The sequence below is a fragment of the Artemia sp. Qi Xiang Cuo genome, chromosome 13 (assembly GCF_049724085.1).
Source record: "Artemia sp. Qi Xiang Cuo chromosome 13, ASM4972408v1, whole genome shotgun sequence".
Taxonomy (NCBI): domain Eukaryota; kingdom Metazoa; phylum Arthropoda; class Branchiopoda; order Anostraca; family Artemiidae; genus Artemia; species Artemia sp. Qi Xiang Cuo.
In genome coordinates, this window is record NC_142806.1 from 27,525,181 (window position 1) to 27,550,475 (window position 25,295).

A 25,295-nucleotide genomic window follows, 5' to 3' on the forward strand; every position below is an offset into this window, starting at 1 on the left:
GTGCACTGGAGGCACTCGCCAATTTTTATCATAATGGGAAACTTTCAAGAGAAGTTGTATTGTGCTACACGGAAATAGTATCATTAATGTCAACAACAAACAAATGTCTTCAGTGGATCCCAGCCCATGTTCAGATTTTGGGGAATGAGAGTGCTGACACAGCTGCTAAAATGGCATGCGAAACAATAAATGTATTTACTAGTGGTTCAACTCCTAGATCTGCAATGCAATTAGATCAATTGATACAATCAGTAAGAACGTATGATTTTGAGGATAACAGAAATCAATCCGTAAATTGGTTTGTTACCCGAAAAGTAGCAAGAAAGTTTGAGAGGCATGTGTACCAAGGATTAAGTAGGAAAGAGGGAAGATTAGCATTTCGTCTTAGATCAGGCCATGCAGATACAAAATTATCCAGGGCAAAGTTTTATGGAGAGTCAAGTAACTGTGAGTTTTGTGACAAAGAAGAAAGCCTGGTACATCTTCTTATAGATTGTGATAAGTACACTCTCCAAAGACAGCATATCAAGGCCTTTTTTCATGAAAGAAGAAAACAGTTGAGTGTAAATTTGATTTTGGAGGATTTGCAAATGATAGTGACAATATACAAATCCTAAAGCTGGTTGTACAGTTTATAACTGCCATTGGGAGAGATAAGACAATGTGATGGGAAGAATAATTATGATTAATTAATGTGACAGAGCAGATTATTGATGATTGACTAACTAAAGTGGGATCCAGATTTATTGAAAGAAGACCCAAGTGACGGAGCAGGCAAGAGGGGTCTTTAATTCGTTCATCATCATCATCATCAATCTGCTCTGATATTTCAGTTAATTTCAAGATCTGAAGAAATTTAAGGTGAGACTTTTTTCCAATGCCAGTATAAGATTAGAAAGTCTATTGCTAACATAGTAGCCTACAGGAGGGCTAGGCCACCATGGTTTAGTGACACCATGTGCTTCACAGATTCAGAATGTTTTAAAATCTCAAAAGAAGAATGCAAGTTGGGTCTGGGTCTAGTTATGTAGATTGGTAAAAGACTGGTAATTCTGGCACTCTTCTTGAAGTCAAGTTTAATTTTAACAGAGAAATTACCCAGAGTCTGTTCAGAACCGATCCACAAAGCACACTTGAACCATCGTAGCTATCCTGAGCAGCACTATGGCCACTCAGGACAGAATAAATGGATTCTATACCAAGCAAGATAGCCTACATGTACCCTGCATGGGCTGCATGTGTCTGGAACCAGGGTATAGAAGGAGAAAAAAAAAGAGTTTCTCTGGGCAGTAGGCTATAGCTAACCAGTCAGGAACTACTATTTTGCAATCATCACCCAGCCCAGGCAACTTCCTTCAATGAGAGAATCTGTCTCTTGTCAGTAATGCCCAAAGTGAAATCATTCCCAAGCACAGCTAACTTCCACTTAGGAGAAAAATTGGTAGATCTTCTCCTGAGTGGAAATTAGCTCTCTTGGGACTGTATCTGGTAAAATTCTACTTTTGCTACTTTTGACTATCTTGGAAAGGGGTTATGTTAGGAAAATGAATTTTTCAGGGATCAGTCTACTGGCTAAATTAGCCTATGCCCTGGGAAGGTACTTTGAAGTATCTACCTCCATTCCTTCTCCTTCTAGAGTGTCCTGACCTTTGGTGACCTTTAAAAATATGCAAGTTATAGAAGTGAAACCCTGCAAAATAGATCTTCTGCTTAAATGAAGTACAACAAAATTGTTTTCAGCTTCACAACTTTGCTCAATCCCAATTCATAAGGTTTTAAAGATAGGCCTATTCAAATAAATATCATGAATTCTGGAAATAAATCTTTGATACATCATAATCTTCTGCTCAGAAAACTAAACTTATCCTTTCAGAGACAAAGAAAGATACAAAGAAACTGATAAATAAGACTTAAGATAAACTGTTTTTTTGGGATTATTAATAGCGGCATAGGCCTGTTGGATGGGCAAATTTCAGGACCCTAGACAGGCAGAAGGAGTGGAGGCAGGTAATTCAATATCTCAGGACATATCTCTTCTCCGGACATACTTTTGTCTATATACGCATTCCTGAAAGTGTCATTTTCCTAACCTAGCCAGATTACAAGATGGACAAAAGTAGCTGAAGTAGAATTTTATTTTCTAGTTTATAATTTTATGGTAAAATTCTACTTTAGCTAGAATTTCTACATAATAATAATAAAGAAATATTGAAGCTGTGTGTCCTTTACTATTATATTCAATGCTATAGCGTTGCCTCTCTTTTACTTTCAGAAATGCTCTGGTAAAAGACATAAAAGAAAATAAAAATTACAAATTATTGTCATAAAAAACAACGTAACCAGGATTCAAACCTGGAACATCCTTAATAATGTATGGCGCTCTACCATTTGAGCTACTACATCACACATGTATTTGTTTATGAATTGGTATATGATGAAATGAATCAATATCCGAAAAATCCTCCAGCTCCAAATTCATTTCATTTATAGTATTTTTATATTTTGAAAGGTGTTATATATATATATATATATATATATATATATATATATATAAGTTCCAGTACTAAAGTGATATTTGACATGCGAGAACTTTCCTTCCCTGTAAGATTATCAAAGCTGAATCTCCCTACACTTGTTTATAGGAGAAATAGAATGGATGCCATTTTACACCACAAGTTATTGAGGGCTAATAATCTCCCAGTACAATTCCATATTGTTGGTACTGACTCAAAGACTAGAGGTCATCACCTGAAACTTGTCAAACAGTCAACGATATCTAGAGTTGGCTCAATTCTTTTTATCATTCATTGTCAACAGTTGGAACAAACTAACTAATGAAACAATTGCTGCTGATTACATTGATGTTTCCAAACAAAGACAATAGTGTTCCTCCAGAGTTTAAACTCAATTTGGATGCTACTGAACATAAAATAGCACCTGGTCACTAATGAACTTTGTAATGAACTCAAGTCATCATTCTGAGTTCCACAAGAAAAAATCCTTAGATTGCTTCTCTTGCACTCAAATTAAATTTAAGGTAATTTAATTTAAGGTGGTAGTGAATCCTTTAAAGCAATGCAAGTAAATAGCCTCATCAATAATTTGGTGTCTTTCCCTATGACTTAATGGACAATTTTTACTAAACTGAACATTAGCAGTGTTGTTTACCCTTCTTCTAAAAAAAGTACAATAATGGCAAAATCCTTACTCCAATACATTCAGCAACTTTACATTTATTGTGTTTTCATGAGTTTCTTTCAGTTAAATTGCATGCCAATTCCCCTCCCAACCCCAATATACAGTCTTGACTAAATCCATTTGTTTCTATTTTTTTTTTCAACTATTAATGATTAAGAAGTACAAAAAATCATAGAAAAAAACAAAATCTCCAGCATTTGGATGAAACTAAGAGATACATCAAGGCAAAAGGGTAGAGTGGAATAAACTTCAGAAGGCAAAATTAGCAATTCAGAAGAGGGGATGGTACTTATTCTTTATATGCTACACACAAAAGAAGTCAAGTTTGGTTAATGCTAATGAAATGAAATACAATAGGATGAATATATAATAGTTTAGAAACAAATTTAGGCTATATATTTGCACAATGGGGGGGGATATAGCATATCGTATATTAAATAGGCCTAAGTAACCTAACGTAGGTACTCCCCCCCTAAGCCCCAAAAACAAATTGTTTAAATATTGTAAACATGATTAGAAACCTTGCTTTGCAATCAATTTAGATAACAAATACCTGTTTGACAAGTCTCCATGTCTGGTTTACTTGTACAGTCTATGGTGTTGTGTAGCATATAAAGCATAAGTCCCAAGGGGATATTCTGCCCCATTACCATACCAAGTAAATGCTTTCTCTTCCAAGAAATACATTTGTACACTCCCACCAATAGAATTAAGAAGTTTAATTGGGATGATGGATTTGTTTTAACTGTTAAGAAGACTTGCTTACAGTTGAGGACAATGGATTTCTAAATAGCTGATCAAACTTTTTGGAGAATCAAAGGGGTGAAAGGACTTGTTGCTAGTTCATGTACCATGCTACAGATTTTTGGAACTGGAACTCCTTTTTAAAGAAAAATTCTTGCAACAAAACTTCAAGATGAAGAGCCTAGCCTTTTAATACAAACCAAAATAATTGGGTAAATTTTTTGCAGTTTGTATTATTCACTTACTAATAAAGTAATTCATCCTATTTTATTCATTAGCATTAACCAAACTAGCACTATATAAAAGAGTCCATTTAAAATAGGAGTACTGCTTTTCTTTATACTCTTTCAAAATATAATAATCATTTTTGTGAGAAAATAATTTTACCCCTACCCCTATATGTACCACTTCAGGGTATATATTTGCACATTAGGGGGAGGGTGGGGGTAAAGTTTAAGTGTAGCTCTAATTTAAATTAGAAAAAAATGTACCACCCCCTCCCCCTAATGTGCAGATATATAGCTTGAATTGGTATGTATAGGGGTGGGGGTGAAATCCATTTCCAACAAAAATGATTATTATATTTGGAAATAGCATAAAAAAGGCATTGAGTGGTATGTTCACTTTATTTGTAAATGAATAATATGAACTACAAAAAAATTTCCAATATTTTAGACAGCCAAACTGTTAAACTCTTTTAAAACATTAATGATGTAGAGAAGAAAATAGAGGTACATAAAGCACCAAGAAAAATTTTTTTTTGTTATTCATATTATTGATTTACAAATCAAGTGAACATACCACTCAATGCCTTTTTTATGCTCTTTCCAAACACAATAATCATTTTTGTTGGAAATGAATTTTACCCCCACCCTTATATATACCAATTCAGGGTATATATTTGCACATTAGGGGGGTGGGGGAGAATTTTATTTCTGATGTAAATGAGAGATAAGTTTGAACTTTTGCCAACCCCCTAATGTGCAAATATAGGTAAATTTTTACCAAATCATATTATTGACTTACAAATAAAGTGAATATACTATCTGAAGCCTTTTTTATGCTGATTACCAATATAATAATCATTTTTGTCAAAAATAAATTTTAGCCCCCCCCCCTACATATGTCAATTCAGGATATGTATTTGTATATTTGGGGGGGGGGTGTAAAATTCAATTTCTGACAAAAATGATTAGTATATTTGTAATCAGCATACAAAAAGACATTAAACGGTATATTCACTTTAGTTGTTACTCAATAATATGATTTGGTAAAAATTTACCCAAATATATATTCTGAATTGGTATATATAGGGGTGGGGGTAAAATTCATTTCCAACAAAAATGATTATTTATTAGTATTTTCTTCTCAAATCAGTCAAGAGATACAAGGGGTGTCGGAATTACCCCGGAAAAACACGATTTTGGGGTAAATCTGACATGTGGGACTAGCCCCATAGCCTACAGGATAAATTCTGACATTACACTGATAAATCCTGGGCCGCATTTACCCCATGCATAGAAGTGGCTAATATTTTGCAATTCTAGCCTAGATATAAGTGTAATTGCCAACTATTTGTAATGTTAACATATATATATATATATATATATATATATATATATATATATATATATATATATATATATATATATATATATATATATATATATATATATATATATATATATATATATATATATATATATATATATATATATATATATATATATATATATATATATATATATATATATATATATATATATATATATATATATATATATATATATATATATATATATATATATATATATATATATATATAATATATATTAGTAATGAGGGTGGGTGCAATGCGAATGTTAAAAGTAGAATTTAGGTAGATTTCTTGGTGGCCCTATAATTTAGCTAGGATGAAAGTGAAAATATCATTTGATGCTTTTTTATGCTCTTTTCATTATTAATATAAAATACCTTTGGGGCCTCTTTAAGGGCCCAAGATGCAATTAGCCCTAGAAGCAATTCTTGAATTATCAAAGTTTCAAACTAAGAAATCTACCAAAATTTCTTATGTTTAAATCTGCCCTTTTGCTCTTCACTTTATATTGACTTACAAATAAAGGAAACATACAACTTTATTCCTTTTGGGCTATTATACTCTTTCCAAATATAATAATCATTTTTGTTGGAAATGAATTTTACCCCCATCCCTATATATACCAATTCAGGATATATATTTGGGTAAATTTTTACCAAATCATATTATTGAGTAACAACTAAAGTGAATATACCATTTAATGCCTTTTTGTATGCTGATTACAAATATAATAATCATTTTTGTCAGAAATTGAATTTTAGACCCCCCCCCCCAAATGTGCAAATACATATTAGTGACCAGGTGCTATTTTATGTTCAGTAGCATCCAAATTGAGTTTAAACTCTGGAGGAACACTCGGTATATTGTCTTTGTTTGGAAACATCAACATAATCAGCAGAAATTGTTTCATTAGTTAGTTTGTTCCAACTGTTGACAATGAATGATAAAAAGAATTGAGAGCCAACTCTAGATATTGTTGACAAGTTTCAGGTGATGACCTCTAGTCTTTGAGTCAGTACCAACAGTATGGAATAGTACTGGGAGATTATTAGCCCTCAATAACTTGTGGTGTAAAATGGCATCCCCTCTATTTCTCCTGTAAACAAGTGTAGGGAGATTGAGCTTTGATAGTCTTACAGGGTAGGAAAGCTCCTGCATGCCAGATATTACTTTAGTGGCATGTCTCTGCACATCTTCAAGAACTTATATAGCTTTTATAGAATATGGGGAGGCATCACATGTTCCAACTTCAAGCTTAGGATGCACAAGTCCCTTAGATAGAAGATTGATGACTTTAGAGGAACAAGTGGAAATAGTTCTCTTAATCAGTCCCATGGTTGAACAAGCCCCAGCTGAAGACCTCCTAGCAGGAGTGCTGAATTTTAGTTCATTGTCAATAGTGACACTCAGATCCTGCTCATTATTTACAAAGGAAAGTGGGTGGCCTAGGAGAAAATAAGAGCAACAAGGATTCAGTTTGCCAAAGTGAATGATATGGCACTTGGCAATATTGAATTCAAGAAGCCAGGCCTCAGCCCATTGACCCAGCAGTTGAAGATTATTTTTTTGCAGGGCGTGATCTTTATAGGACAAAGCTGGTTCAAGAACCTTCAGCTTGTCTGCATAAAGAGTTGATTTACTGCTGGTAATGAAAGGAGCATCAATAATGAAAATACTAAGTAGTGTAGGACCCAAAACACTTCCCTGAGGAACTCCACTCAGAACATGCATAGAGGCATTCAGATCACAAATAAAGAAAATCAAGGATCTAGAGCAGGAATTTCTCTTCAAGCTTGACTGCACATGCTTTAATTGCAAATTGCTTGTGACACATTTTGTCAAAAGCTTTAGAAAAGTCAAGCAGAATCATGTCAGCAGGTACCCACATACCAAGCAACTTGGTAATGTGATCATAAGATTCAAGGAGATTGGTGTCCGCAGATCATCCTGATAGTCCCCGAAGCCGTGCCACGCCGACATGATGGCAGGGAATGTGTGATTTAGTATTGGCGGCAGGCGCGGCGAATTTTTTTGGTGGCGCGCCGCCGATTTCTGACTGGTGGCGCACCACGGCGTGCCGATTTTTCTGATTAAAAATATGAATAAAAATCCCACTTCACCAAGCACGTTCAATCTCAACTTGATTTTAATAAGGATTTTTAAATGGTTGGCTAAAAACTTACAAGAATAATATGACAAAACAGGAATTTGTTGGGTCATGTGGAAAGTGTTTATGTTTACTGTTTATCAAACCAACTAGAGTTCTCATTTTTACCCACTAGGCCAAGAGAAACCTATGTTGTGTTTATGTTTAACATTGCATTGTTTCTATTAAATCCCATGTTTTGTCATTTTCTTCTTGTTAATGATTTGGGCTAATGTGTGTATAGCTTTCAAAGTTTGAAGTTCAAACATCTCCTGTTCATCAAATACATAAAAAGGAAGTGAAAAAAACAAAACAAATAACAACATAAAAAAAACACTGTATACAAGTCAGATACCATGGCTTAACAACACCAGAAATTTTAAATCAGCACTTACAATTGATATAGCAAAAGTGAGTTTGTTCACTCTGCCTGGAGCCATTGATCTTTTTGCAGTCACTATTTGTCCTGTTGTGCTAAAAAGCCGTTTAGCTGGGGCACTTGTGGCCAGTACAGCCAGAACTTGACGAGTGTAAGCTGCCACTCGCAGGATCTGATACTAGCATTGGACCTTGGGGTCCCACAGAATGGTGCAAATGGGCTTCTTCTTTGTATCTGCTGAAATAAGTTGTTTTTATAAGGGAGAACTAACCTGCACCTTTACCATAGGGCTCCTGCGCCCTACACTACAGGGGGAACTAAACTGCACCTTTACCCTCTTTTCTTATCTACACAGAAAAGCCCTCCAAAATTATTTTCTAAAAGAAGTGATCAAGTTATGAAGTTTCAAGACAAAGCTAAAGGCTGCTTCAACTTCAGTGTGCTCTACTCACTCTGCCAAAAAAATGTGATTCATCTCTATAGATATATTTCTATACTAGGTCTAGCTCTTTTCCAGATTTATTAAAAAAAACTTTTTCCACAAAATAAGTTTTTCAAAGAAAAGTAAAGAACTCCATTAAACAAAAAATGAGCAAAAATAAAATAATCTACCAGGCAGGAAACTACCGCAAATCAGCATCAATAAATAAATGAAACCTAAAACGAACAGAAATTACAATAAATAACTGAGTCAAACTCAAAACGAGCAGAAATTAACATAAGTTCAGCTCAAAACTCCTATGCCTTCCCAAGGCCAGAACATAAGCTGCACTTTACTGAAAAAAATATCAATGTTTTTTAAATTTATAACTTTAATAAATCAAATAATATTAACATTTTGATTACTAAATATCATTACATGTATATTAAACTGACAATGCACATTCATTTGTATTTTTTTTCAGTAAAGTGCAAAATATGTTCTGGCCTTGGGAAGGCATAGGGGTTGGGGTTTTGAGCCCAACTTATGTTAATTTCTGCTCGTTTTGAGTTTGACTGGGTTATTTATTGTGATTTCTGTTCGTTTTGGGTTTCATTTATCTATTGATGCTGATTTGTGGTAGTTTCACGCTTGGTAGATAATTTGTTTTAAGTTCTGTTTGTCTTATATTGACTTCGTCTTTTCAGGGAAAAACAAAATAATACTTCAAATCTTTACGTTTTTTAAGAATTTGTGGTTGGGCCTCTTATTTGTATGCTGGAAAAAAATTTCAGCAATTTTTAACAACATAGACCTGGACACAAATAGTAGTGTTTAATCTAGTTTCATACCTCCTCTAGTTGACCTGAAATGGAAAACTTGATACCCTTTGCAAAAAGACTGTTTACTTTGTCTAATAACTGTGATACACTTACGCTATTTTGATTTGGTTGAATTTTAAGAGCAGAAGTAGCCCCGAAAGTTTGAACATAATACCTTCAGTTGTTCTTGGGATGCTGTTGAGATGCCTTATTGGGAATTAAGCATTAACACAGTGCATTTTGATTTAATCTTAAGGCAACATTTACTTTTTAAACATAAAGGCAAATGGGAGGGTGGGCGTGGGAGAGGGATTAGTTTCCCTCCATTTACTTTTGACTATTAAAAAGGGCATCAGCCCTTTCTATTTTTAATCGAATGAGTCTTTTTTGAAGTTCCTACGACAACTCCTTTGATACAAAGCGCCCTGGTCTAAACAACAACAAAATGATACATTATGCCCACATCGATCTTCACTATAAAAATGTCAAGCCTTCCAATCACTTTCGATTATTAAAAAGGGCACTAGACCTTTCGATTTCCAATCAAATGATCGCTTTTTTGAGTTTCTACAACAACATTTTGTATAAACACCTTATATGCCCCCAGGGCATAAATAACAACCCTTACCCTAAGAACTATGAGGGTGGTTGTCTTCCTCTTATACATAATTTCCAGAACTTCCAACTGCGTTAAACAAAATGGCTATCTCAAAATTTTGATTGAATGTGTTTAGGAAAATGGTTGGCGTGGAAGGGGTGTTAGTTGCCTTCCAATCACTTTCGACTATTAAAAGGGGCACAAGCAACTCCAATTTCCAATTTAATAAGGCCTTTTCGAAGTTTCTATGATAACTTCTTCGATACGAAGTGCCCTGGTCTAAAGGAGAAAAATAATAAATAATACATTGTGCCAACATCGTTCTTATATACCCCCAGGACATAACTTAAAACCCTTGGCCTAAGGGTTGTGGGGGAGTAACCTCCTCAAAAACATATTATATCTTAGGAATTCACTTACTCTGAACAAAATGGCTATCTTAAAATTTTGATTGGATGTGTTTGGGGAAATGGTGGGCGTGGGAGGGGTGTTAGCTGCCTTTCAGTTGGTTTCGACTATTAAAAAGGGCACTAGCTATTCCAATTTCCAATCGAATGAGCCCTTCTCGAAGTTTCTGCAACAACTCCTTTGATACGAATTGCCCTGGTATGGAAAAAAAATAATAATACAGTGTGCCAACATTGTTCTTTACCTAGGCAGTGCGATTGCGCTGCCTATGATAACATACTGAATTGCCTAATGCCCTTTTACCTACCGCTTTTCATCCAAAAAATCAGAAAGAAAAATCAACAGAATTTTAAAGTGGAAGGTAGAATTCTTCTTCTAATTCACAGCAGGTGGGCTATTCAGTTGGTACTATTTAGCCCTCTTCTTTTTGCTTCACTCTGTGGGCTACAGAGCTACTGTCTTGGTTGTCTCTTATTTATTAGATATTCTCTGATATCTTTCAGTAGATCTTTTGACTCAAGGAGTTCAAATATAAGATGATAGATATCGATTTCTGTGCTCTGTGTGCAGGTATAGTTGGCTAGGCTCTTGGCTGATAGTGAGATTTTGTGGTGTTTGATTTTGTGGTGTTTGTTCACTCTGCCTGGATCCATTGATCTTTTTGCAGTCACTTTTTGTCCTGTTGTGCTAAAAAGCCGTTTACCTGGGGCACTTGTGGCTAGTACAGCCAGAACTTGACGAGTGTAAGCTGCCACTCGCAGGATCTGATGCTAGCATTGGACCTTGGGGTCCCACAGAATGGTGCAAATGGGATTCTTCTTTGTATCTGCTGAAATAAGTTGTTTTTATAAGGGAGAACTAACCTGCACCTTTACCATAGGGCACCTGCGCCCTACACTACAGGGGGAACTAAACTGCACCTTTACCCTCTTTTCTTATCAACACAGAATAGCCCTCCAAAATTATTTTCTAAAAGAAGTGATCAAGTTATGAAGTTTCAAGACAAAGCTAAAGGCTGCTTCAACTTCAGTGTGCTCTACTCACTCTGCAAAAAAAAATGTGATTCATCTCTATAGATATATTTCTATACTAGGTCTAGCTCTTTTCCAGATTAATTAAAAAAAACTTTTTCCACAAATTAAGTTTTTCAAAGAAAAGTAAAGAACTCCATTAAACAAAAAATGAGCAAAAATAAAATAATCTACCAGGTAGGAAACTACCTCAAATCAGCATCAATAAATAAATGAAACGTAAAACGAACAGGAATTACAATAAATAACTGAGTCAAACTCAAAACGAGCAGAAATTAACATAAGTTCAGCTCTAAACTCCTGTGCCTTCCCAAGGCCAGAACATAAGCTGCACTTTACTGAAAAAAATATCAATGTTTTTTAAATTTACAACTTTAATAAATCAAATAATATTAACATTTTGATTACTAAATATCGTTACATGTATATTAAACTGACAATGCACATTCATTTATATTTTTTCCAGGAATACAGCAAATTATGTTCTAGCCTTGAGACGGCATCGGGGTCTTGAGCCAAACTAAAGTTAATTTATGCTCATTTTAAGTTTGACTCGGTGATTCATTGTAATTTCTGTTCGTTTTGTGTTTCATTTATCTATTGATGCTGATTTGTGGTAGTTTCACGCTTGGTAGATAATTTGATTTAATTTCTGTTTGTCTTATATTGACTTAGTCTTTTCAGGGAAAAACAAAATAATACTTCAAATCTTTACGTTTTTTAAGAATTTGTGGTTGGGCCTCTTATTTGTATGCTGGAAAAAAATTTCAGCAATTTTTAACAACATAGACCTGGACACAAGTAATCTGGACTCAAATAGTAGTGTTTAATCTAGTTTCATACCTCCTCTAGTTGACCTGTAATGGAAAACTTGATACCCTTTGCAAAAAATCTGTTTACTTTGTTTGATAGCTTGGATACACTTACGCTATTTTGATTTGGTTGAATTTTAAGAGCAGAAGTAGCCCCGAAAGTTTGAACATAATACCCTCAGTTGTTCTTGGGATACTGCTGAGATGCCTTATTGGGAATTAGCATTAACACAGTGCATTTTGAATCAATCTTATGGCAGCATTTACTTTTTAAACATAATGAAAAATGGGAGGGTGGGCATGGGAGGGGGATTAGTTTCCCTCCATTTACTTTTGACTATTAAAAAGGGCATCAGCCCTTTCTATTTTTAATCGAATGAGTTTTTTTTGAAGTTCCTACGACAACTCCTTTGATACAAAGTGCCCTGGTCTAAACAACAACAAAATGATACATTATGCCCACATCGATCTTTACTATAAAAATGTCAAGCCTTCCAATCACTTTCGATTATTAAAAAGGGCACTAGACCTTTCGATTTCCAATCAAATGATCGCTTTTTTGAGTTTCTACAACAACATTTTCTATAAACACCTTGTATGCCCCCAGGGCATAAATTACAACCCTTACCCTAAGAACTATGAGGGTGGTTGTCATCCTCTAAGACCTAATTTCCAGAACTTCCAACTGCGTTAAACAAAATGGCTATCTCAAAATTTTGATTGGATGTGTTTTGGGAAATGGTGGGCGTGGAAGGGGTGTTAGTTGCCTTCCAATCACTTTCGACTATTAAAAGGGGCACAAGCAACTCCAATTTCCAATTTAATAAGGCCTTTTCGAAGTTTCTATGATAACTTCTTCGATACGAAGTGCCCTGGTCTAAAGGAGAAAAATAATAAATAATACATTGTGCCAACATCGTTCTTATATACCCCCAGGGCATAACTTAAAACCCTTGGCCTAAGGGTTGTGGGGGAGTAACCTCCTCAAAAACATATCTTCTCTTTGGAATTCAGTTACTCTGAACAAAATGGCTATCTTAAAATTTTGATTGGATGTGTTTGGGGAAATGGTGGGCGTGGGAGGGGTGTTAGCTGCCTTCCAGTCAGTTTCGACTATTAAAAAGGGCACTAGCTGTTCCATTTTCCAATCGAATGGGCCCTTTTTGAAGTTTCTGCAACAACTCCTTTGATACGAATTGCCCTGGTATGGAAAAAAAAATAATAATACAGTGTGCCAACATTGTTCTTTACCTAGGCAGTGCGATTGCGCTGCCTATGATAACATACTGAGTTGCCTAATGCTCTTTTACCTACCTCTTTTCATCCAAAAAATCAGAAAGAAAAATGAACAGAATTTTAAAGTGGAAGGTAGAATTCTTCTTCTTCTAATTCACAGCAGGCGGGCTATTCAGTTGGTACTATTTAGCCCTCTTCTTTTTGCTTCACTCTGTGGGCTACAGAGCTACTGTCTTGGTTGTCTCTTATTTATTAGATATTCTCAGATATCTTTCAGTAAATCTTTTGACTCAAGGAGTTCAAATATAAGATGATAGATATCGATTTCTGTGCTCTGTGTGCAGGTATAGTTGGCTAGGCTCTTGGCTGATAGTGAGATTTTGTGGTGTTTGAAGCATTTTAACAGTTTACAAAACAAGGTATGTTGTGCAGACGTCAGCATATTACATTCAAATAGGCAATGGTCAATTGTTTCATTATTCATTTTACAATGCCTGCAAAGAGGGGACAGGGGAATTGAACCACTTGAATTAGAAAGCTTATATGAGAATGCAAGGAAATTTAGTCCATTTGTTCCCGAACGAATTCTATGATAAATTTTAGAAAGATGCTTATTGGGAAAGGGGGAAAGGGTAGGATTAATCTTATTAAAATTAATATCTGATAGCCTCCAGCTGGTCAATATTTATAGCAAATTTTGCTGTTTCATCAACCTGATGATTACCACTTATGCCAGAGTGGCTAGGAATGTACTGAAAATAAGTTTTTATGCCACTTGAAGCAAGATTATCAATAATACTGAGACAATGATAAGTGTCAATGTCCAGCTTATATTGAGGAGCTGAGGCCAGCAACTCAAGGCTTGATAGAGAGTCAGAATAGATGATAATATTGTTCGAATTTGCAATCAAAGGTTGGTTTTGCTTAAGGTGTTCTAATGCCATGATTATGGCATTTAACTCAGCAGACATTATAGATAAATTATTAAATAATCTCTCGCCCATTGTAATTTTCAGGTGAGGGAAGGAAAACACCACTTGCAACCTTCTCATTCATTTTTGACCCATCAACAAATATTTGGAAGTGATTTTTATAGGTAATTGTATTAAGTTCTGCAAATTTTTTCTGGACAAAAGCAATTGGGGTTAAATCTTTATTCCATTTTGAAAATTCATTATTTATTATGGGAAATGACCAATTCCATGGAGGGGATTGGGAGAAAGTAGGTGCAATAGACTTTGCTGGTACAGGGAACTTCTTTTGAATATTGGCATACTCATCTGCAATACCTCTATACATGGCTGGATTTCTTAACCAATTATGTAATGTGTGTGAGCTATTTGATTCAATTTTTGTAAGATGTTTTGTCAAGAGAAAGCTATATCTCTCCCTTATTGTTGTTAATCCACTCTCCATAAGCAGAAACTTGGTGCTTGTGGGTTTCCTAAGACCAAATATGAGATGCATTATATCATTTTGTGTTGTTTCAAGTTTATGCATCTGGGTCTTTGCACATGACCATAAACAATGAGACCATAGTCAATATGGGGTCTTATATGTGACTTGTAAAACCGGGGTAAATTTTTCCCCTTGCAACCCCGGGATGTGGAAATAAGTCTTTTTAGTATATTTGCTTTTCTATAGCATTTTTTGTAGTGTTTGAAATGTGGTGGTAAAAAATTAGTTTTTGGTCAAGCATGAGACCTAGGTAATTAATATAATTATCTTCTGGAATAGTTGTTTTATTTAGAGTTAGTTTTGCATTAACATGGTTTCTCTTCCGGTGAAATTGGATTATTTTTGACTTGGTGGGTGCAATGGGTAAATCTGAATGTTGAGAGAATTTTTCAAACTGGAAAAGTGACTTTTGCTGATTTGACTGTGCTATCTGAAAGGTGTTGCCAGATGACCATAGCACCAGATCATCAGCATATTGTAGATTCGTGTGGGGTAGGTTCATGTCCCAGAGATATAGGGCAAATAGGAGGACTGCTCCCTGAGGTAGGCCTTTGGATATTGTCTTTTGAGATGAAGAGGCTGAACCAACACAAACAATGAAACTTAGCACTTCTATGAAGGATTTAACAAAAAGATACTAGCTTAGGGGGTACTCCAAGGTTTGCAAGTTTATTTAAAAGGATTTGGTGGTTCACATTGTCATATGCCCCTTCAAAATCTAGGAAAGCTGCCACTAGGATTTTATTTTTTGAGAAAGATTCATTTATTGCATTTGTTAGCAAAATGAAAGCATCTGTTGAGGAGTGGTATTTCCTGAATCCAGTTTGAGTGTGTTGGATCATATTATTTTTTTCAACAAACCAGAGGAGTCTGTGATAAATCATTTTCTCCATTATCTTCCCCATCACAGGTGTAATCATTATGGGCCTATAAGACTCAGGGTTATCTTTTGGTTTATTTTTCTTTAGGATTTGTAGGAGGGACGAACATTTACATATATTGTGGAACCTAGAAGACGCCCAATCGTTATTATAAAAATTTATCAGTTATTGTTTGTATTAATTTGTGAGATTCTTTATCCATGTAGGGTGTATATTTTCATAGCTGCTGCTAGTTTTGGTCCTAATATGATGTATTGCATTATTCAATTCCTGGATTGAAAATGGGTTTGTTATGTACTCGGATCCTGGGCGTGGTTGGTAACTTGGGTTCATTAGGAATTGTGGACAGTTTGCTTTGATTATTTGATGTTAGCTTATTAACAAAAAGAGTTGCAAATAGGTTAGCCTTTTCATTATCATTGTCATAATGGGTATTATTATTTATAAGCTTATACAGGAGTGGGCTGGGGGATGTCTTTTTCCCACAGATGTGGCTTATGACTTTATGTATAATTGGCTCATGCGTTTCTCTGGAGAGATTCTTTGCAAAATTATTCCAGTATTTATATTTAGCATCTATTAGTCCTTTTTAGATTAGATTCTGCTTGTAATTTTTTTGAATATGTAGTAGGTGATGGTTTTTTTATGAATTCTGTCCTAGCTGCCTTTTTTATCCTCCATTTATTTAGGCACTCATTTGTCCACCATGCTTTAGGAATTTGTTTAGGGAATGTTTTCTTAGGTGTTGTCCTGGGGATAGCATGATTAGCTGTATTTATTAGTAAAGATGTCAAGGCTTCAGCATGTGTGTCAACTGTTGTGTTAGAAATGCATGAACTTTGGGTGAAACTTGTAATTTCATCATTTAGCTTATTTTGGAACATAGACCAATTTGCTTTAGTGTTGATATATTTGGAGGTATGAGATGAAGTTTCAGCGGGTTCATTTAGGGAGCAAACTATAGCAATGTGGTCTGTACATAGACTATCAATTTTATTTATGTAAATTTTGTTCAAAAAATTTAATGGCACAATTTGTAGGTCAATTGTGGAGAATTTGCCACTTTTGGGGTTGAAATAAGTATTCAGGTTTAGAGGGGTAGCAACAGCTAATTCATTATTATTTGAAGTCATATGCTCAATAAATTTACCAGCTTTATTTGCTGGTTTTTTCCCCCACAAAAGGCTTTGGGCATTGAAATCACCACAAATAATGATATTATTTAACATATTAGAATTAGTTATATAATTAAAGAAATCCTTGGCATCTGTAGTTTAACCATCAGGGTTATAAAAGCTTATTATGTAGGTTTTTAAATTATTCAGCCAAATACTGATACCAATTACATCAACATCATTTTCAAAATCTGGAAAATTGATGCCACAAAATTTTATATTATTATTGACTAATAAAGCTACCCCACCTCCTTTTCTCTCTGAAGATCTATCCTTTCTCAGGATAGTATATCCCAGAGACTTAATTTTTTGATTTTGGGTTAAATGAGTTTCCTGGAGGCAAGCAATATTAATCGAATTATTATTCATAAATGATATTAGTTCATTTAGCTTATTTTCTGTGAGTGATCTTACATTCCATTGGAGTATTGATAAATGTTGTATTGTTGATTTCTTCTTCATATGACTGTGTATCAATGTTCAGCTTTCTTAAAAGTAAAGCAAGATCTTTTTTTGCTTGAATGAGCATATCATCTGGGATGTAGATTTTTGCTAATTCTGCAATAATTTTTGTTTTCTGTAGTTGATGTATGTTCATGGCCTGAACTGCATTACAGTTTAGAATGAATAAGCATATATTTGGGGATTGCATTTTTGGTTGTGCATCCTGTTTTTTGGTTAAGGGATTGATTCCTGGTTGTGTTTCTGGTTTGTTTCTTCTTGGGAGGGAGGGCCAGGTTGACTTCATCTCACCGGACAAGGAGGCTGGTTGGCTTGGTGATTCCTTCTGAGCGGGATTTGCGCTAGGGGGCATAGAAGAGGGTGTTTTATATGGGGTGCTTGATGCATTGGGAGCATTGGCCGGGGGGGGTTTGGTTGGTGTCATTACAGGCTTTATTTGGTATCGTTGGGCAGCATTTGCTTCTATTGCTGCAAAGGGGTATGGGATGGCCTTTTCTGTTGATATTTGGATTGTTAGATCTCTTTTCTTGTATGCAGGGCATAATGATTTATTTGTAGATTCATGTGGACCTTTGCAATTGATGCATGGAGGATGAGTGTTGTTTCAAGTTGTCAGCTCTTTAGGATGTAAAAATTTACAATTACTACACTCTCGGAGAATTTCATTACATTTGTTTGTTGTTTGTCCCAGTTTGAAACACTTCTGACACTGGATAGACTTAGGTTTGTATTCCTTGTGTGGTTTGATTTGCCCTAATAGGAATAATTTTTCTGGGATATCAATTTTATCCTTCAGTGTGAATAAGAAGGATCTACTAGTTTTTAGGCCATTAGAGTTAGGTTTTCCAAGTTGGATAACATCCTCAACTGGGATTGTGTTTCCAGCCCTATCTGAGAGCCCTTCTTTTAACTCCTGAGTAGATATCTCTGGGGGAACATTATAAACTACTATTTTTGTTGGTGATTGTTTTGGGTTCCAATTAGATGCAATAATTGGGGTATTCAGAAGGGATTTTAGATTAATTATTGTATCTGCTGATTTCTGATCTTCTACAGCTATTAGTAGAGATCCATCACGGTTAATATTAAGAGAGAACATTGATTTTAGCAATTTAAAAATTGCAACTCTTATTGCATTGATAATTTTTATTTCAAAGGGGTTAGTGGAATTAATGTTAAGTTCATTTCCTAAGTCTTTGTAGGGCAGATCTAGGGAAGGGAGAGGGGAAATGCTTTAGATTGAGAAGATTTTTTTTCCTTTTTTTAAGGCTTTTAGAGAGGATCTCTTGATATCAATTAATATCGTCATTTATTGTTACATTAGCCCCTACACTTATCATTGTCCTATTCTCCAAATTGGAGCTATCATTAGAACTTTCAGATAATGTGCTTGACCAGCCATGATGGGTATCTTTCACTATGACACTTTCAGTGGAATTTGATTTGGGATCTGGGGGGACTTCTAAACATTGCCTATTGGAAAAAGCTTTAAACACAAAATTAAAACTAAAAAAAGAAGGGAAAAATAGAATGATATCAAACCGTCTGCACTATACTATGGGGAGGATAAACACCACAGTATAGCCCTGAGGATGAGTTGAGCAGGATTGGTTTGGTACAACTGCTGATTAGAAGCGATAATATACACAAGAAAATATATTTTAATTTTCTTATAAGGTTGCTGTTGTGCTGTTGCCTGTAGATTTTTTGTTTCAAGAAAAATTTCTTCTTCTTCTTCCTACGAACCGATATGCATGGCGAGCCCAAGATGACAGTATTTATCTTAAAGAAACAGATTAGCCGGGATGACGGTGAAGCCCGGAGGTCGATATCGATAAGCAAAAAAAAGAGAGAAAAAACGGCGGTGTATTAGTGACGCCACCGCCGATAGAATCAAGGGTGGCGTCAGCGCGCTGATGCAAGCTGGGCGGCGCGCCGCTGATTTTTCGGCGCGGCTTCGGGGTCTACTTCCTGAACAAAAGCCATGTTGTGAACTGTGTAAAATATTATTTCTTTCAAGGTGTCTAATAACTGCAGAATTGATTATTCTTTCAAGAACCTTAACAACTGCTGATGTCATGCTAATGGTCAATAATTTTCTGCAAGGTCCTTTCTACCTTTTTTAAATATAGGAATGATATGCGCAGTTTTCCAATCTAGAGTTAGTCTGGAAAGATTTGATGATAACTTGAACAGCAAGGAAAGATGTTTACACAAAACAGTACAATATCCATGTATGATACGTGGGTGAATGCCATCTGGACCAGCAAATTTATTCAGTTTGAGGGATGTAAGTTCCTTTAGGACTAATGTATTAGTGATCGGAATTAATTTCATCTTATGTGATACATCATATAAAGGAGGTATGAGATGAACAAAAGTGGAATTGGAGGAAAAAAACAGATGAGAAATTTTGATTGAAAATTTCAACTTTCAGCTCAGGATCAGCAACTGATTGACTGTTGTGCAGAATATCTGGGACTCTGTGTCAGCTGCTACATTTTTGAGTGGCAAAACGTGAGAAAGATTTAGGTTATCCTTAACTTCCCCAAAACTTCTCTTCAACTCTTCTATTTGGTTGGTTGTCTGATTACAAAAAGGTTTGAAGACTTGATAATTTTTTGTGGTCTTATTTTTCTATAGTAATCCCATGCTTGATGTTTTTTGTTGATTAGCTTGCTTACTTAGGTAGTTAAAAAAGGTAAACTTGTTGCCTGTTTTGCTGGATAAATTCTGGTACAAGACTTTTCAACATGCAGAATTTCTGTTTTTACATTTGACCAACTATCATCAGTAATAAGCTTTTTCCAGTTGACACTGGCAAGTTTTTCAGAGACTATTTTGTAGTTTACATATTTTTGTTGCTTAGAAGAAGGTTGTTTGGTAGGCAGACATAAATCCGAAATAATAAGTACATGGTCTCTATAGGCTATTCCATTCAGGGGAGGTTATTACATTCTTAATAAGAAGGTCAGGGCTATGGAGAATAACCAGATCAAGAGTGATGGAGACGACCTTCCCTAAAACGAGTTGGTTGTGAGATTGTTTGACAGAGGGAATTAGGCTATCAAAGAGGGCAGACAAAAAGGAGAATCTGTTACAAAAACCAGATTCGTTAATCCATTGAATTTCAGGAAGGTTAAAGTCCCCCAGAAGGACAAGATCATAGCTGGCAAAATTGGACAACACAGGAGATAACATGACAGCCAAATTTGATCCAGAGTCCAAAACACAGGGAGCACTGGGGCCTCTATAAACAACACCCAATACAATTGAAATTGTTTGATTATGTATTTTTATCCAAACAGACTCAATTCCATCAGTAGTCAGAAAATTAAATTGAATAAGACTGATTGTTAGTCCATCTCTTATATATAAGCATGCTCCTCTGTGGCAAAGTGAGGAATTCAGATTAGAAAAGAGTTGGTAACCATTGATTTTGATTTCATCAGGAGATATGACTGGCAATGTGTTTTTTTTTTGGCGAAACTTCTGTAATTGCTGCAGCGTCCACTTCTTCTAATATCATACAATAGGAAAGCTTATTAGGGAGGCTATCAACATTGGAACTAAGGAACCTCATTCCTTGTGAGGTAGGAATCTGAGAGGATGCAGGACTAGAGTAAAAAGGAACCAATGAACTGGTGAAGCTGTTGAACACAGCACTATGAAACAACAAAGACGAAACAGCAGGTGAGCTAGTTGTTGCAGAAAAAGCAAGAGAAATGTCAGCATCAGACAGGGAAACATTATTATGATTACTACTAGACAGTTGAGAGACAAAAGTTGGTGATGTGAGTCTATTAACACTTAAACAATTAACAGATGTAGAATGAGGCACAGACACTAGTGGGACATTAGATTGGTTGGGGATTGCTCCAACTGGCAAGTTTTTTTTTTTTTAATGATGGCACCCTTACAAATTATCAAATCTGCCTCTACATTAGCTTTCCTGCATTTCAACTCCTCAACTAGAGCTCTGTGCTTTATTCAATCTTCCTTTGGACTATTACCATAGAAACTGATTGATCCTTTTGTTTCGAAGAATATCTGAATTGTTTGCTTTCTAAATTCAGTTGATGGTGACACAGAGAAAAGGAGAGGAGAGGTGGCTACCAGAGGGTTGATGGCTATTTGAAAGTCTTTACTTTGGCTGGAGGGGGGCACCAATGTCAACTCCATAAGTGTGTAACAGATAATTATACAGGAAAACTGCATCACCAGTATGGGTGGGGATTCCATATTGAACAATATTCAAACATTTTTCGAAATGCTGGTGCTCTGAACATGCTATCTGACAAACATCAATTTTAGTTAGTTGGGCTACAGGAACTTGAGACAATTGAGAAGACACTGTAGAAGCCACTAGGTCCTGAACAGATGAAACAGAGCATACTGAGTGTAGTGAATTTTCAATGTGTGATACCCTATAGGCAATATAACTAATCTGAGCAGAACTGTCAGATTTAATGTCAGTTCTCAGTTGGGAAAGTGTTTGCGTCAACTGACTAGTAGTGGGAAACCCCATCTTCAGGTCTTCCCTGAAATATTTCAAGGAATGATCCATAACAGAAGCTAGCTTTGCTATCATAGCCTGCTTACTAAAGGGGGAAGGGAGGGTTAACTTTGCAGGCTTGACATATCCAGGAACAAGTAAGTGATTGTATCATCTTGCTTAATAATTTATATTCTCCAGAAGACAGGTCTAGACAATCTCTACATATCCACTTCTCACAAATGTCACCCTCTATGGCAGAGGACCCCTCATCCAATTCTGTAGAACAACCAGCACGCCTATCATGGCCTGTAACTGGGCTTATGCGTTTTTGCTTAGCCTTGCTGGAGATAATATATTCAACTAAATCAGGAAATGAAACTAAAGTCCTGGGTATGGGTTAGGCTACTACCTGAAAAAATTCCTCCTAAAATCTACAAAATCCAACAAAAAATACTTCTCTGCAACAGCTTCTCAGGCTGTCACTAAATTACAAACTGGAATTAAGGCAAATGCTACTTAAGAGCTAAGGCAGGCCATTGGCTCACTGCCTTTATAAAATGAAACGAAAAAAATTTACAAGTCAAAATATTGAATTGTAAGTAGGTCACAGGATCATATAGATGATATTTGTAGAAGTCATTGAAATATCACCAGTTGTGTTGCTTCTGCACTTGAGAATCCTGTTCCTTGTGAGCAACTATTGTTGCTTGAGACTAATAATATCAGTACAGATAAATTGCCCTACATTTCAAGCAATTAAGTGGTTATCGGACAGTTTGCCATGAAATAATTTGGTCACATTTTTTTGCCATAAATTTTCTGTCATTACCAAGATTGTTATAGGACAAATTGTCATAATTTTTTGTGCCATCACACAAACTGTCATTTTTTGTCATCAACTAAACTCTATTGTTTCTTCTTGTCATTGGAAAAGTCTCATTTTTTTATTTCTTATTGAACAAAGCACCAATGTTTTTATCTGTCATCAGGGAAGATGTCATGTTTTGCTGCATGTGAATCTCTTAGAAAAATATATTGATTAGAAACTATTCTTCAAAGAGTACAATACAAAAACACACATGCTATCAAGCAGCCATTAAAGAGATGCATCGAATTTGCTTATTTAGCACGAGTTCTTCATGTTGTGCAGTATGGTAGTTGTGCTGTATCAACTTCACAGCTTTTCTCACCTTCAACACTTATGGCAATACAAATGGAAAGGATATGCGTTACGAAAAATTCTGCAAGTGTACCCTCTTCTAATATTTTTTTTTTTCATGGTATTAGTCCAAAGGGAGGAATTTAAATATTTTGCCAATATGTGTGACTACACAATTGCAAGGTAGTATTAGGGTATTTCAAAATGGGATCCCATCCACCCTTGTGTTTAGGAGTCATCTTTATCACAAACAATTGAAGAAAAAATGCAAAAAAAGAAGAAATTGTTAATGTTAAACTAGAAAAGATCTAGTTCCTCATCAATTTTGAAGGAATTGGTTGTTTGAAGCGTAAAAATTTAAAATGTCAGATCACCTGAACATGATTACTGACTTTTTTACCATTGTTCAAGGGTACCGGTTTCTCTATGACCCTGGTGATATTCAGTATAAAAAGACAAAATGGAATGTTTGCTGCAAGCTTTTTCAAAATGTTGCCCTGGAATTTCACCCAATCTCTCCCCTTTCCACCTCTGAGCCATTCGGCTTTGGCCAACGATTCCATAGCTTGAACACCTTATAAGCAAGTCAGATTGGTCCACAGCCAAGCAGAAAAAGTAGTCTAGAGCAGTATTAGCCTCCGCTTTGGCTTTAACTGCTTGCCATAGGATGCTAAAGCAAAAACTCTGCATTAAGCCTAGGTAAAAGGTTTCTGGAAACACCTTTTTGGCAAATCTGTCATCCAAAGAAGTACTTGAAGGTATGTAAAAATACCACTAATGGCCCTCTATTCAATGACAGAAAAAAACAATGATTCTTTGCCCATTGACAAGTTAAAACAATGTCACTAGGCTATTTCAAATGGAAGATTAATCAATAGTTACGGTTTTGCTTACCTTCTGGCCTTAGTATTAGCTCAGGGGAGCTGTACTTAAAAAGGTATCATTGTTGTATTTTTTTTATCTTTAAGTCCTTGGATATTAGCCCTTGAAATACCTAGGAAATCCATCTTGTAAGTAACTCGTCAGTTTAAAGACCCAGGGAGGGATCTAGACCTGTCAGCACCTAGGGAATGAATGACATTTAGTCCCCCCCAAGTCAACAGAACCACTGTAGAAATCAGCTTATGGTTATTTTAATTCTTTAAAGAATCTATTTATTTAGTTGTTTTACTATCATTTATATATTATTTTTTTTACATAAACCCTATATGTACAATAACTTCTACCACCACCGCTAAAAACTCACCACAGCACCAAGGTACCTGAGTCCAACACAGTTATGCACGCTCCTCTTCCATCCCAATCTATTCAAAGGCTCCATCTGTACACCCTTTCAGGAAGTTCCAATTTCCCTTCGATCTTTCCTTACAGCAGCTTCCCACCCCAGCCCAAAATGATTTGATTTTAGTTTAGTACTAGATAAGTGTCTAAAAAGGACAATCTCTTGTCCTTTGCCTGCAAAATGTGCCTTTTCCATCTTAACGTTTTTCTTATTATAGCCCTAGAAAGCAGGATGGAACCTCACTTTTTGTACAGCCTACTGTTTGAGATGCGTTCAGTCAGTTGGGTACCCAAAACAATCCCTAGGTAATTTCTCCGGAAACCATCTAGCATATGTTCCTCCAATTTTTGGAGCGCCCATACTTCAGAACCACATTTGACCATTGTCATCATTTTTCTTCAATTTCCAATATTCTTATCTTGGTCTTCAAACATATCTTCCTATTCTTCCAAAGTTTTCTACTGTGAAAGTAGACCTTGGGCCTTGGATACTCTACTTTTAACATCCTCACTGCACCTACCATCTTTACCAATAATAATTAAAAAAACTTTCCGAAAAATAATTTTTTCAAAGAAAAGTAAAGGCCATTTTAAACTTAAGCTCAGGAGATACAAATACCTGTTAAAATTCAAACTCAAAACGACCAGAAATTACTATTAAAGAATAAATGAAACCCAAAACGAACAGAAATTAAATAAACAATCATAGTAAAAAACATACAACAAGTAATAATATAAATAAATAAATAGATCTTAAACCGAGTAATGCTTAGATTGAATATGAAAATCAAGCTTAAAACGAAAAAAAATATTTTGCTACTGAAGTATAAATGAAACTTAAAACGAACAGAAATTAAATAAACAATCAATGCGAACAAACATAAAATATGTATTAATGTAAATGAATAAATAAATCTTAAAACGAGTGAAACTTAAATTGAATATGCAAATCAAGTTTGAATGGAATAAAAATAACTACAAACAAGAGTT

At 35.3% G+C, this 25,295-nt stretch overlaps 1 protein-coding gene across 1 annotated transcript in view; it reads left to right on the forward strand.

Annotated features, from left to right (window-relative positions):
* The first annotated feature begins 757 nt into the window (after nt 1-757).
* Nucleotides 758-25,295, forward strand: part of Pif1 (Pif1 DNA helicase) — a 94,692-nt gene continuing 70,154 nt past the window's right edge. The window contains exon 1 of the mRNA XM_089098950.1: nt 758-861. The gene's annotated coding sequence lies outside the window, so the exon portion shown is untranslated. The remainder of the gene's footprint in view (nt 862-25,295) is intronic.